Raw genomic sequence first — 12,736 nt, 5'->3', positions numbered from 1 at the left:
GCTATGCGATGGTTCATTTCTTTTACTTTACAATTGTCCGATAACTTTAGGCCATCAGGCGTTTACTATTGAGCGTATATTAATGTTTGTGAGGCGAAAATTACTAATATTACAGATGTTCAGTACATTCATTTACTTGGTTGACCGAATCGCCATGAACTACCTGCCTTGGCTACCCAGTGCATACATTCGACTCTATTTTGTAATCACGGAAATAAAATAACGTAACTGCCAACAGCGTAGGATGCAGAAATTTAAATAGGAAGTGTTCCTTTCCATTTGAGCTACTCTATTGCACTATCTGTTTGTTGAAACCATGGTGCAGTGCAAAAGAAATGCTGTAACTGTCTGTCTCTCAGAAGCCTAGATCCGGCCATATGCATTATCTCACAGCACTGTGGAATGTCGAATTTCTAGAGGAACTGTGGTTCACTTCCAGAGGAGCTGTCGCTACGTTACAGCTAGTAGCGCAACGGTAAGCGTCGCGCACTGTTGATGAGATGTCGCGTGTTCTATTACATTCGCTACTACATTTCTTTAAAACGCAATTCTTCTGTCTACTGAAGTCAACAATTTAATGGAACTTTGAACATAATTCTCTTCACATCTCAACCCAAAATAGTCGCATTTGGAAAAAAGGCTAACTTCTGCGTCATTTTGTTCCTTTCAGGTTTAATAGACGGCCAGGCAGCAGATGCGCTCGAAGCTTTTGTATTATGTATGAGAGCGCATCGTACCAAAATAGTCAGAAAAGTATTTTCTACATTAGCTATCGTCTGGTAGTGGCATTTAGTTCTTCTTCAAACCTTGTTTGACAGCTTTAACTCAGAACAAGTTTTCTACATGCATATAATCAATAAACTGCATGTGCATTGTCAGACTGTTATAGATAACATCAGAGAATTCGCATATGTCTTTGATGATTAATTTCTCTCTCGTGTTTAGTATTGTTTTAACAACAATAATAGAAACCTTACGAAAACTGTGCACTGTATTGTAAGAAATGAAATAAAACTACCCACGATAACCTTACGACGAAAGTAAGACTCTTTTAACAAAACTGAGTATCTGTACACAAGCATGCCTCTATCTGCACGAATTAGTAAAATACTACTCACTTAGATTTCGATTGGGTCTGCGTTTAAATGGTATGCTGTGTCATACTCAACAGGTTTGCAAACGTGGCATTTTATAATTAAAGTTACGTATTCCTAGATACCCAAAATTTGCTTGTCAGCAGCGGAAAGAGGCGTTACCTGTTGTGCAGCATTGTAAGTTTTCCACCATTGCACTATGAGCTGAAAGTATTTTCTTACGATTTGCTTACCGATGTTTGATCTGACTGCTTGCAGCTCTTACACAGGAGGGATAAAAACGTTACATTCAGCGAGGCTGGAACCGCGAACCATAACAGTCGCGTTTCCACAGGTCAGCACGTCAACACAGAGCCTCTTACGAGGCCAATAAATGCTAGAACTCGTAAACCGCTGTTTACAGGACGAGATTAGTTGCGATTCCCACGTCCAATGACTTTGCTGTGCTGAAAACCGTAAATTTACAATCTTCTGTTACACCTCAAGCGATAACAACTCAGGTTATTCAATGGAAATGACACGAGAAATCAAGTGAACTTTGAGGCTTAATTCCGTGCACACCAGGAAGTAACTCGTCGATGACAGAGTTGCCAAACATACCTTTCGTTGTTGTCAAATCTCAGTTACATTACCAGCAGGAAGAAGACGAACCGATGTGATCCTACAGCGGGCTGGGAAGTGACCATAGCTGGCGCCTCAAAGACGCGGCTGCTACGGCATGGAGTACGTAATGCGTCTGATTCGCATTTCTGTAACTAGGTTTAGGGACTGGATGTTAGTTACTAATAATACTCAGAACTGACTGCTACTAAGCATGATAAATCAGAAACTCTCATAGTTGTTTTTATATTTCTTTCGTAACTGTACTCAAAACTAAGAAACGCATTCACGGACGTTTTCGTACCTCACCGATAGTCGAGCGCAACAAACAAATAAAAATAAAAAGAGAATGTGTGTGTGTGTGTGTGTGTGTGTGTGTGTGTGTGTGTGTGTGTGTGTGTGTGTGTGTGTGAAGGAGAGAGAGAGCGAGAGAGAGAGGGGAGAGAGAGAGAGAGAGAGAGAGAGAGAGAGAGAGAGAGAGGGTAAAAAATTGAATACTGGTACGTAAAGAAATCTTTCGTTAACACGACTCATTCCACATCATTACGAAATGTCGTATTCATGATCTATGGAACAAGTATTAATTTAATCCAATCTAATCATAGGCGAAATTTTCACCTATATCAGTAACCAAATTTAACTTGAAAATAAAAGACGACAGTTTTTGTAATAAACCGGGACTCCTATCAAGACCCTTTCATCCCTGTTAACTAACCATGAAATATGTCTCATATACCTCAATTCAGAAGTAACGAAGTGTGTATGAATTTCAAGATGAAGCCCATGATGTGAAGTTCTGCGACGGAGATATGAACCCAAGACGTAATCGGACTGTTAACTAAGTAAAATCAAATACTACGTATCGGTTTTTCTTGCCAGCTGCTAGGTGTTTAATCTAAAATAAGGACACAAATTTTTGTGCCTGAGCGACGGTGTTATCATAGAGAAATGAGTCGTAGAGCAGAGGGTTTGGTGGTCTGTTGGACTGATGATAGTTTCGGTTCGATTCCAACTTCTGCCGATGTTTTTTGATAGGGAGAGGCAGATTCTATTCTCTTCTGGCTACGTCTAGTGAAGAAGGTATAATGGCATTGTGGTCTGAAAATCACATTAAACATTATATTCCTTCTCTACCAAGTAGACGTTAGGTGGAACCACAATAAAGTAATGCGTGGCGACAGGTAGAAACTTCATCACCAGTAACCTTTCTTATACTAGTTATTTATTTCTAGTGACGAAACAAACCCTGTGTATGGTCACAGGACACTTATTCCGTCTTTTATTTGAGCTTCTGTATGTCGATAAAATTGGTTTTGAACTGGGAATGTAACTCAGACCGCCCTTAACGCGGAATTTGATCCCTTCGTGACAATACAGCTCGACTACAACTTGTTGTTTGTTCAAAACTGCAGATTCCTCAACATCTCCACATATTGCGTATGAATGGGTTGGAATCCTGGCCCAGCACTAAATTTTTCACTATGTATTATCAAGCTCTAGCACGAGAACACCTATCTGCTGGTGGATAATAATTTTTATTTTTAATGCATTTTCATTCGTTGTCAACACTAACGATATCTGACGTTTTTGACTCCCAGTGAGACACAGAACTATTTGCGAGATCACTGTAAGCTCAAGGATGTTATTCCGAGCTGCTGGTGTAGAAAAATTCGGTAAGTGTCGTCTCTTTGTGTGTAGTCAACAACGATATGTTTGCGGTTCGATTCTCAGTTAGCACTGAACACATCGTCATATTATTTCTAGTTCAAATATGCTCACATGTCGCTGCTGGTGTAACAAACCCATACTTAACGTTCCTTTTCTCTAGAATATAACAGCGATACGTGCCGGTTTGGAGTCCTGGGAGGGAAAAATTAATATTTCTTCTCGTCATTTCATTTAATACATCTAGCTACTCCCGAGAAAATCCGATATGTTAACGTCGGTTGTGCTTCGATAACAATCCGATTAGGTTCTGGGTTCGAATCCCTGTCCAACACAAAGCTTTACCTCATTGACTTTCAATTAAGTTACTTGTGAAGTAGCAGTATTTAACATCTCTCGTAGTTCGTTAACAGGGACATTAGATGCTGGGTAGGAATTCGCGACCTTTAAAAATGCTTACGTTTTGTATTTTAAAGTTCCGCAAAATACGAAAGAATTATGAAAAGATAAAAGAAATTAGGTGCGTAAAGGAGAGGAAAATGTAATGGTTGGGAAAGAGGGGGGGGGGGGGAGAGGGGGAGACTTGAATTCGATGGACCGGGGCTGCGGGACGCGAATGAAAAAGAAGATTATTCTATGATGTTTCGGGATTGCAGCCCGATCATGTTGACTTCTTGCTACAATATTTCAGCCAGGAAGCGTCCACCATCTTCAAATGAGCGCCCGCCACTTCAGTTTGCTAGTTCACAGCGACGACTTTATAGCAGAAATTGGCACGGAGACGCATAAGCGTCTTCAATCGAAATCCGCACTCTCTACAAATACTGTTCCATCTGTGGTGCGCAGACGCATGCGTAAAGATTAAACTACATGTATGTCCCCTGTCCGAACGCACGCCCGCCGAGCTAAAAACAAACATCAGATGCTGCGAGACATGTCCTTATGAATAAAATGTTTTCTCTCAAAATAAATCAAAGAGATCACTGCGTGCCAAGCCTTGTCCAGCTGAAAGCAACCGTCAGCATTTATAAGATCTTGTGCTATACTTATCTCCACAGATTCCTTAATTATTGAATCCCAAAAGGATCTCGCCGGGGCCAAGATTTTTGTGGCAAAATCCATACAGTGCCCTGTGGTAATAAAATGCTTAGCTACGGGCGACTTAAACGGGCTGCGAAAGGCGTGTGTGGCGCTTATGTTTAATGCACCTTTCGTGTACTGCGCATATCGTCTATGTAAGCTTTGCCTTACTGGCAAGGAATTTTGTAAATCACGGCTTTCCGAAGACCCAGATCGCCCTTTACCCAACCGAGAAGAACACTAATTTTCGCCAGTGGCCGCAAGAATAACTTGATATTTCCTTGGAATCCTGCCTACATTAGACGAATGGTTGCCGACGTGTCGAAGGAAAGCCTGGAATTGAATAGCTCCTTATCTTCTTGATGTTGTGGGTGGTTACACTCCTTTCTGCTGTCGGTGTTAGAAGATAATGGTTACACTCCACATCGTATTATTACAGCGCTAAGGAGGAAGAAATATGACCACCCACGACATCAAGAAGATAAGGAGCGGTTTAAATCCAGGGCTTTCCTTCCACACGTCGGCAACATTTCGTCTAAGTTAGGCTGGGAAACATCAAGCTAAAATAATCTCCCAGCCACTAACGAAGTTAAGCATCTTTCTCGGTTCGATACGGCATGATATAGGTCCGCGCAAAGCCGAGACTAACAAAATTCCTGCCGCGTGGGGTAGCCGCGCGGTCTAGGGCGTCATCTACTTCTATGTAGATGTCTACATCCATACTCCGCAAGCCACCTGACGGTGTGGGGCGGAGAGTACATTGAGTACCCCTATCGGTTCTATTCCAGTTTCAATGAAATTAAATTAAAAAAATAAATAAAGTTGTATAATGAAAGGATTTTGTTTTCAAATGTTACCTTTTTTAAATTGTTTTTGTTATTAGTTATTATTTCTTTCAGTACGTACAAACTTTGTTGTAGAACCTCTTATTTACGTGTGGTAATAAAAATTCATTTAGATAGAATTAAGTACGTTTTAAATTACGTGAAGTTAGTCAACCCTCTCATGCTGATAAATTCATATTAACAGATGAAGAATATTTAGTTAATAATTATATCTTTTACATAATTCGGCCTTGGCACACATTTTCTAAATGCAGTGTATTTTTTTTTTTAATATTTACTGAATTCTTTCCCGGCGTTAGCTATGGAACACAAGACTGTCTCTATTAGCAGAACATGGCTAAATATTTCCAAGCCGACCTGAACGTTTAATTATCATTGATAAAACGCACTTCACTATACATTTTAGCTATTTGAAAGAACCAACAAATTGTTAAACTTCAACGTTAACTGTCCGCCTATGAATGCACAAATGTGAAACTAGTAATAAATTCCGTCAGTCTCTGGATCGCTGTAAAAGAAAAACATTTTCTTAATTCACTGCTAATTTTTTTCTGCTCCCGATTTACGGGTTTGGTTAATTTTTCTTAGCGGAACAATTTTTTTAAATGTGCCGCCGCTGCAAATCGTTCGGTCGTGGCACAGCCAGCAACACCGCTAAAAATGCTGAAAATTCTTTAAAGAAATATTATAGATAACATGGGCAAGCTAATTTACATTAGTAATACACACTTTTGATAAATTATAATGTATTTAGACCACAACAATAGTTCAACTTACATTGGTTTGTAATTTCTCCTCTAATGGCGGCTAAATCTAGATACAGACAGATGAAGTCTACCCATTCATAAAATGCTACGTCACAGGTTCCTCTCTCTCTCAGCTCTCGAGGAAGAAGACAAAGAATGCACACTATGTATTCCTATTTATACGACTCTCAACCGTTATTGTCTCTTTGCAATCTGCGGCTGTATTTTACATTTTTCTTATCGCAGATATTGACACACTTCGTAATTACTTTATGAGTATAGAAATATTACAATCATAAATACATCGAGAATATTACTACAGAAAATATTACAATAATAACGAATGTCCTTTACACAAAATTAAATAATATTTTTTGTTAAATAATTACAGTATATACAAATTGCTTCGTAGCGGCGTATATAGTACAATTAAATTTTAGTTTATTAATAGTGTGTGTGTTGCCAGGGAACGTTACATTGCCCCCTGGCAGCATTTGGCAAAGAGTTTCTATACTTCGACACAATGGTGCCAGTAACGTTCTTTACAACTCTGTATTTTTTTATATGGAATGGCTTTTTTAATTAGTCCCAGGGTTATATATGTTCATGGCTCCCCCATTTGGGCGAAGGCAGACAGGAAACCTGGGCAAAACTGTGCCAGAGCCCAGCCATCCCAGTTGGTTCATGATTAATCTTGTCTCCTTAACAGTCATTCTTTTGAATTGATTTAGCAGTTTGTCATCAACGGTTACATAATATCACAGTCACATACAGTTCAACGAAAGTTTGTTGTGTGTGATTTACAACTCGTAATTATTATTTTTGCGATATACTGCAAGGTCACTTGTCTTAGGATATATCACTTAGTTTTTTGAAATCATTTAGCACAATGTCACTTTTCATAATGCTCCCACTACCTACGTGTTACAAATCTTGTTAGTGTTCATTTTCTCTTGTCAATTTACAGGTATACATAATAAATGTTCACTGTTTATCAAAAATCGAGTTCATTGACATGTTATGAGTTTGTGTAAATATTTTGGAATATGTCAATAATACTGTAGTTGGTGAGCGGTGCGGAGTGATTGTTGAGCGGCACTCGGCGCGGCGCGTCGGCTCCGTGTAGGTCACCGCCCCCGGTGTTGACAGCTACGGCGCGGGGAGGCGTGTGGCTCTCTGGTCTGCTACGGGCTGCTGCGGCCGCTGAATGGCTGAGGTAGCCGGATGCGCGTTGTATATCAGCTCGCCCGTGAGACATCTTCTTGCCGTGCTCCAGCAAACATGCAACAAGTTCACAAACAGTGCACTATCCTTATGGGCATTTTTCCTGCTGTGGGAAAGAACGCACACAGTTATTGGCAGTTATTATTCAGTAGGCCTTCACTAGTCTGGTTTCCACAATGTTTCGTTGTCACAGTAACACGTTTTATGGGCACACAATATTTTTTCACCATGTCATGACTTGTCATTAGTCACTCGCAAGTTTTCACCTTAGGACAAAATGTATCTCTGTAGTCAATGCGATTTTCTGGCGTCACTTGACACACAAAGAGTTATAGTTTGACACTAACTTGGTCCACCGTCTGTTATCGGCTCACTGTTCGTGTCGTGCTAGTTTCTTGTCCACTTGCACACACGGCGATGATACAGTTTCTTATTGCTTGTTCAAAACAACCTCGTGACGTATTGCTGCAGGTTTAACAGTCACTGTCTGTCTCTGCCACACAATACTACACTTTTGTTTAAGTTTTTTCATTTACAATGTCCGTTGTGCAATTTTTTGTAACAGCACATTCGTAATTTCTTTGTTCACTCTTTACCAAGGTGTGTGATAATTGCGTACATGGTAACAAATATTAAAATTTCGTATTAGTTTGCCCAAAAATCATCTATATTTATGTTCGAGTAGATTTTATTTGTGCATTCCAGCCGGATTCAGGCATATTGTTCAATAACTCCTTTGAAATTATGTCTCACTTTACTTGCAAGGTCCTACGTAACTACAGTGTAGTCTCTGTAGGCTAAAATTGACTTGGACTTTGTCAGGCTAGCTCTTTTAACTGATTGTATCTGCACATGCTTCAATTGAAGCTTCTTTGTGCGTAACCTTGCGTTACTTAAATTTGCAATAAGTTTGCCTCCCATGGTGCCCTCGGGTCACTACTGGGTGCATTATTCTCTTTGATAACACTGGTTTGAAAATAAAGTTCTCAGGGTCTCATATTATTGATATTATTCTGGGTTCGAATCTGTCAATCTCACAGCTACACACACACACACACACATATATATATATATATATATATATATATATATATATATATATATATATATATATATATATATATAATAGAAAAGATTGTACCAAGAAATATTTCAAGCTTGACACACATATAGAATATTATGCAGTACACAAACTAATCACTACTAAAATGTTCCTCCTGACTGATCTCTGTCACAATTTAACACTATAAATATTTGCACTAATCAGGTTATCTGTGCAGACATTTAGAGCATGTTTAAGCTAACACTAATTAAAAAAGACATAACACAAATATTCATAAACAAAAGAGAAAGTCAATCATATTCTTATAACTAAATACTTCTACACTAGTACATTATCTCTACAGATCACACCTCATTAATGTTCATTCATTTTCAAAAGAATGGCGTACCTTTTTTTTACACATAACACATAGGACTATTAGTCATTTACTGTAGGAATATTTTCACATCCTTACGCGGATACAGTCCCCGTACTCTCCCTGAGTGGGGATCTGCTAAGAGATAGCTACTATTTCCTTCTTGGACTATGGAATGGAGTATGAGGCTCGACAGTAGGTTTTGTGAGGCTTCACCTCGATATTGTATTGATACCCCTTAACAATTCCTGGTCGTTCTGAAAATACATTTGCATAGTTAGATAATAACTGTACCAAATCCTGCTGTTACATTGAGTTCAAATTTTCGGACTGTGATCCTTTGTTCACAAGTGCGTCCACATTTGCTTTTAATTGATCACCTTGTACGTCTGGATAATAGAGATTTTGTCCTAGAGAATGATTGTCTAAATGTAGTATCCACTGATTCCTACATTTTATGTTAATAGCATTACAATTAGGCACAGGTACCTCTACAGATCTGAGCATGGACAATTCTATCCTCCTACCCGCGTTCATCAAACTTAATTTTCCCCGGGAAAGGTCGATTACTGCGTCCCTTTGTCTCAAAAAATCTACCCCCAAAATGCAGGCTACCTTTAAACACTTTACTACCAGGAATGAGCACGCTATGGCTTCTCCCCCTATATACATCTCTGCCCGCACTTGGAGTTTAATTATTTGTCTCTGTGCACTGATGGCTCCAGTGATTTTGCAATTGTTCACAGAAAAGTCAGCATACGCTTTTCTTTCCCCAGTACTCTGAATAAGTCCATACTCATGACACTGACAGCAGCACCTGTATCTACGATTGCTTGCACATCAATATTGTTAATTTTGATCTCTATTATCGCTTGTACTTTGTGCTCCTTTATGCACGTGGGTGGTTCAGTTATTAATTCATGTCTCATCTGTACCCCGTCATTATACCTGAGGATACAGATTCCCGATGTTTTGTTCTGTGTCGGGCTGCTCTCACTCCAAACCTCAGCCGACGATGGAGAGCGTATCTCGGCTCAATCTAGTTTGTTGGATTATTACAGGTGGATGGGTGTGGCTGCTCTGTGTCGCTGACCTCCACTATGTGTAAGTTGTGTTGCGTCGGCCGCCACGGTTGCACAATTGGCGCATTTTGTGGTGGCGGTCGGTTATTGTCATATCCTTCACTGTTTTGCCGGTCCGGACTGGGCCTCTGGGTCTGTGGCCAAGTTCGGTTTGCATCATTATAGGTATTAGTGTTCCACGGCCCCCTGGCATTTTTCCATCTGCTATGACAATTCTGTTTCATATCGGTCATCGGACCTCCTTTTCCGGTCATTATTCACCGCCGGACTATTGCCGTTCCGGTCTCTACCTCTATTCCCGTTTTGTACATAATCTTGTCTCCTATTGTTACCTCCGCCGTTTCCATTATTTGGTGGAGGCGTGTTATTTCGACCATTTCTGTAACCGTTTCCATTACTTCTAGCCTGTTCAGAGGCTGCCTTAACATCCTCCTGAATCAGGTCAATTGAGTCCAGAACAGACAAGAAATGTTCCATGTAGTTCTCCGGTACGTGTATAAGTTTCTCCTTTACGTGTATCTGCAAGTGTGATTTCAAAAGTCTGATCAAATCCCGGGATGAAATCTACTCGTCCCAGTAACGGGTCTTATTAATGTACTTCTCAAGATATTTTCGCAAATTGCCTAATCGTGGAGAATACGGCTCTGGATTATATACCTCTTTCCGTAATCTCTCCTGAATACATGTTGACCAATATTTGGCCAAGAATGCCTTTTCAAATTGCTCATATGTGTCGCAACTGTCAGCTGCTTCGGTTGCCCATAATGCAGCATCTCCTTGTATGTAAGACATAACGAACTGTATTTTCTGTGTATGACTCCAAACGCTAGGCAAAATGTTTCTAAATCCCTTGATAAATACTACAGGGTGAACAGATTTCTTCTCCGTTGTAAAGATCTGAAACTGTCGGTTTTTAATCAGGCTTTCTTCAATCACTATTTTGGAGTGACATTTGTTTGTTTCGCTAACATTGGTTGCCTGTTCTGTCTCGCTGTCGCAATTTTTCACTGCTGTATTTATATGCCTATCATTGTTGGACCTGGCTGGCGTAACACACGCCTGTGCGTCGCCGTGCAGCAAGCTGTTTTCCAGCTCCCCAAGACGACGGTTGACATTCCGCTGGCACCTTCTCGTCTATTTTTTTTATATATTGGTTTTCAGTTTTGTGCATTTGTTCGGACATTTTGTGCTCAATTACTTGACTTGTGTCAATTTCTAGTTGTTCCATCCTGTTAGCCAGTACACTGATTTCGCCCACAATACTGGCGTTAGCCACTTGGATATTATCTACTCTTTCGCTTAGTTCTTGCACCGCTTTGGGTATGGTTTCATAGTTTTGTCTCAAACTAACAATCTCACTTTGCATAGCTTCCAAAGATTGCATTAACTGCAAGTCTCTCTCATACTGGCGTCGATCACGCTCTGCTTGTTTAGCATCACGTTATCTTTCGCGTTCTGCTTGGATACGTGCAAATTCAGCTACCAATCTCTGGTCACGCTTTGCTTGTTCATGCACAAACGTAGCTTGGAAATTGAGCATGCGCTCGAACATAATTCTTAATGATTGCACTTCTGACACCTCACCACTCTCTGGTCCGTGTCTAGTGCTTATGGGTGGTACGGTATTTCTACTTTCAACTGAATCACTAGCTGGCAGTGGCAACATTTCTTGCCCTTCTGCCCCCAGATTCTCACATTGTACTTCCTGAACTACGCCACTAACATTACTTTGTGCCTCACTTTCTAACTCGGTATCACTGCTTGCTAACTCTTGTTCATTATCCATGTTTATATCTTTCTGACTACGCGATCTAACCATAGTCAACAAAAGAAACAAAATCTCAACTAAATATCCTAACACTCAGGTTTCACTGACATAATCACACAAGAAATGATCGTTTGTTGAAACACACTTATTATATACTACGATGACTAACTACTCAAATGTCCTGTAATTTTTTTAAAAAAAGAACACTAACAACAAGCACACCACTAATGATCCGAGAACACTGCACTGAGGCTACTTTATTACCCACAGGACAACTACACTGTAGCTTTACCTTTTGGTGATCTACCTTGGGTGCAGCTGCCCCCTGGTATTGTGGAACGTAATTACTTTTTTGATATAATGAGCTCTCTTCTTCAGCTTGCCTCTGGGTATATAGTGTTCTCATGCAAAAAATTATATACAGGTATTACCACACAATATTGGTTAGGCAATACATACAATACATGAAAAAAATATTAATTGTTCTCCAACAAAGTTCGACTACAATAATTCCCTAGTTATCTCATGGGTATTTTGTGGCCACTGCATATTCGAGCCCCACTTTGGGCGCCAATTTAATGAAATTAAATAAATAAAAATAAATAAAGTTATATAATGAAATGATTTTGTTTTCGAATGTTACCTTTTTTAAATTGTTTTGTTATTAGTTATTATTTCTTTCAGTACGTACAAACTTTGTTGTAGAACCTCTTATTTACGTATGGTAATAAAATTTCATTTAGACAGAATTAAGTACATTTTAAATTACGTGAACTTAGTCAACCCTCTCATGCTGATAAATTCATATTAACTCATTAAGAATATTAAGTTGAGGATTACATCTTTTACATAATTCGGCCTTGGCACACATTTTCTAAATGCAGTGTATTTTTTTTTTTTTATATTTACTGAATTCTTTCCCGGCGTTAGCTATGGAACACAAGACTGTCTCTATTAGCAGAAAATGGTTAAATATTGCCAAGCCGACCAGAACGTTTAATTATCATTGATAAAACACACTTCACTAGACATTTAAGTTATTTGAAAGAACCAACAAATTGTTAAACTTCAACGTTAACTATCCGCCTATGAATGCACAAATGTGAAACTAGTAATAAATTCCGTCAGTCTCTGGATCGCTGTAAAAGAAAAACATTTTCTTAATTCACTGCTAATTTTTATCTGCTCCCGATTTACGGGTTTGGTTAATTTTT

Source organism: Schistocerca americana, chromosome 5 (genome assembly GCF_021461395.2).
Source record: "Schistocerca americana isolate TAMUIC-IGC-003095 chromosome 5, iqSchAmer2.1, whole genome shotgun sequence".
Classification (NCBI taxonomy): domain Eukaryota; kingdom Metazoa; phylum Arthropoda; class Insecta; order Orthoptera; family Acrididae; genus Schistocerca; species Schistocerca americana.
This window is presented reverse-complemented; position numbering follows the sequence as displayed.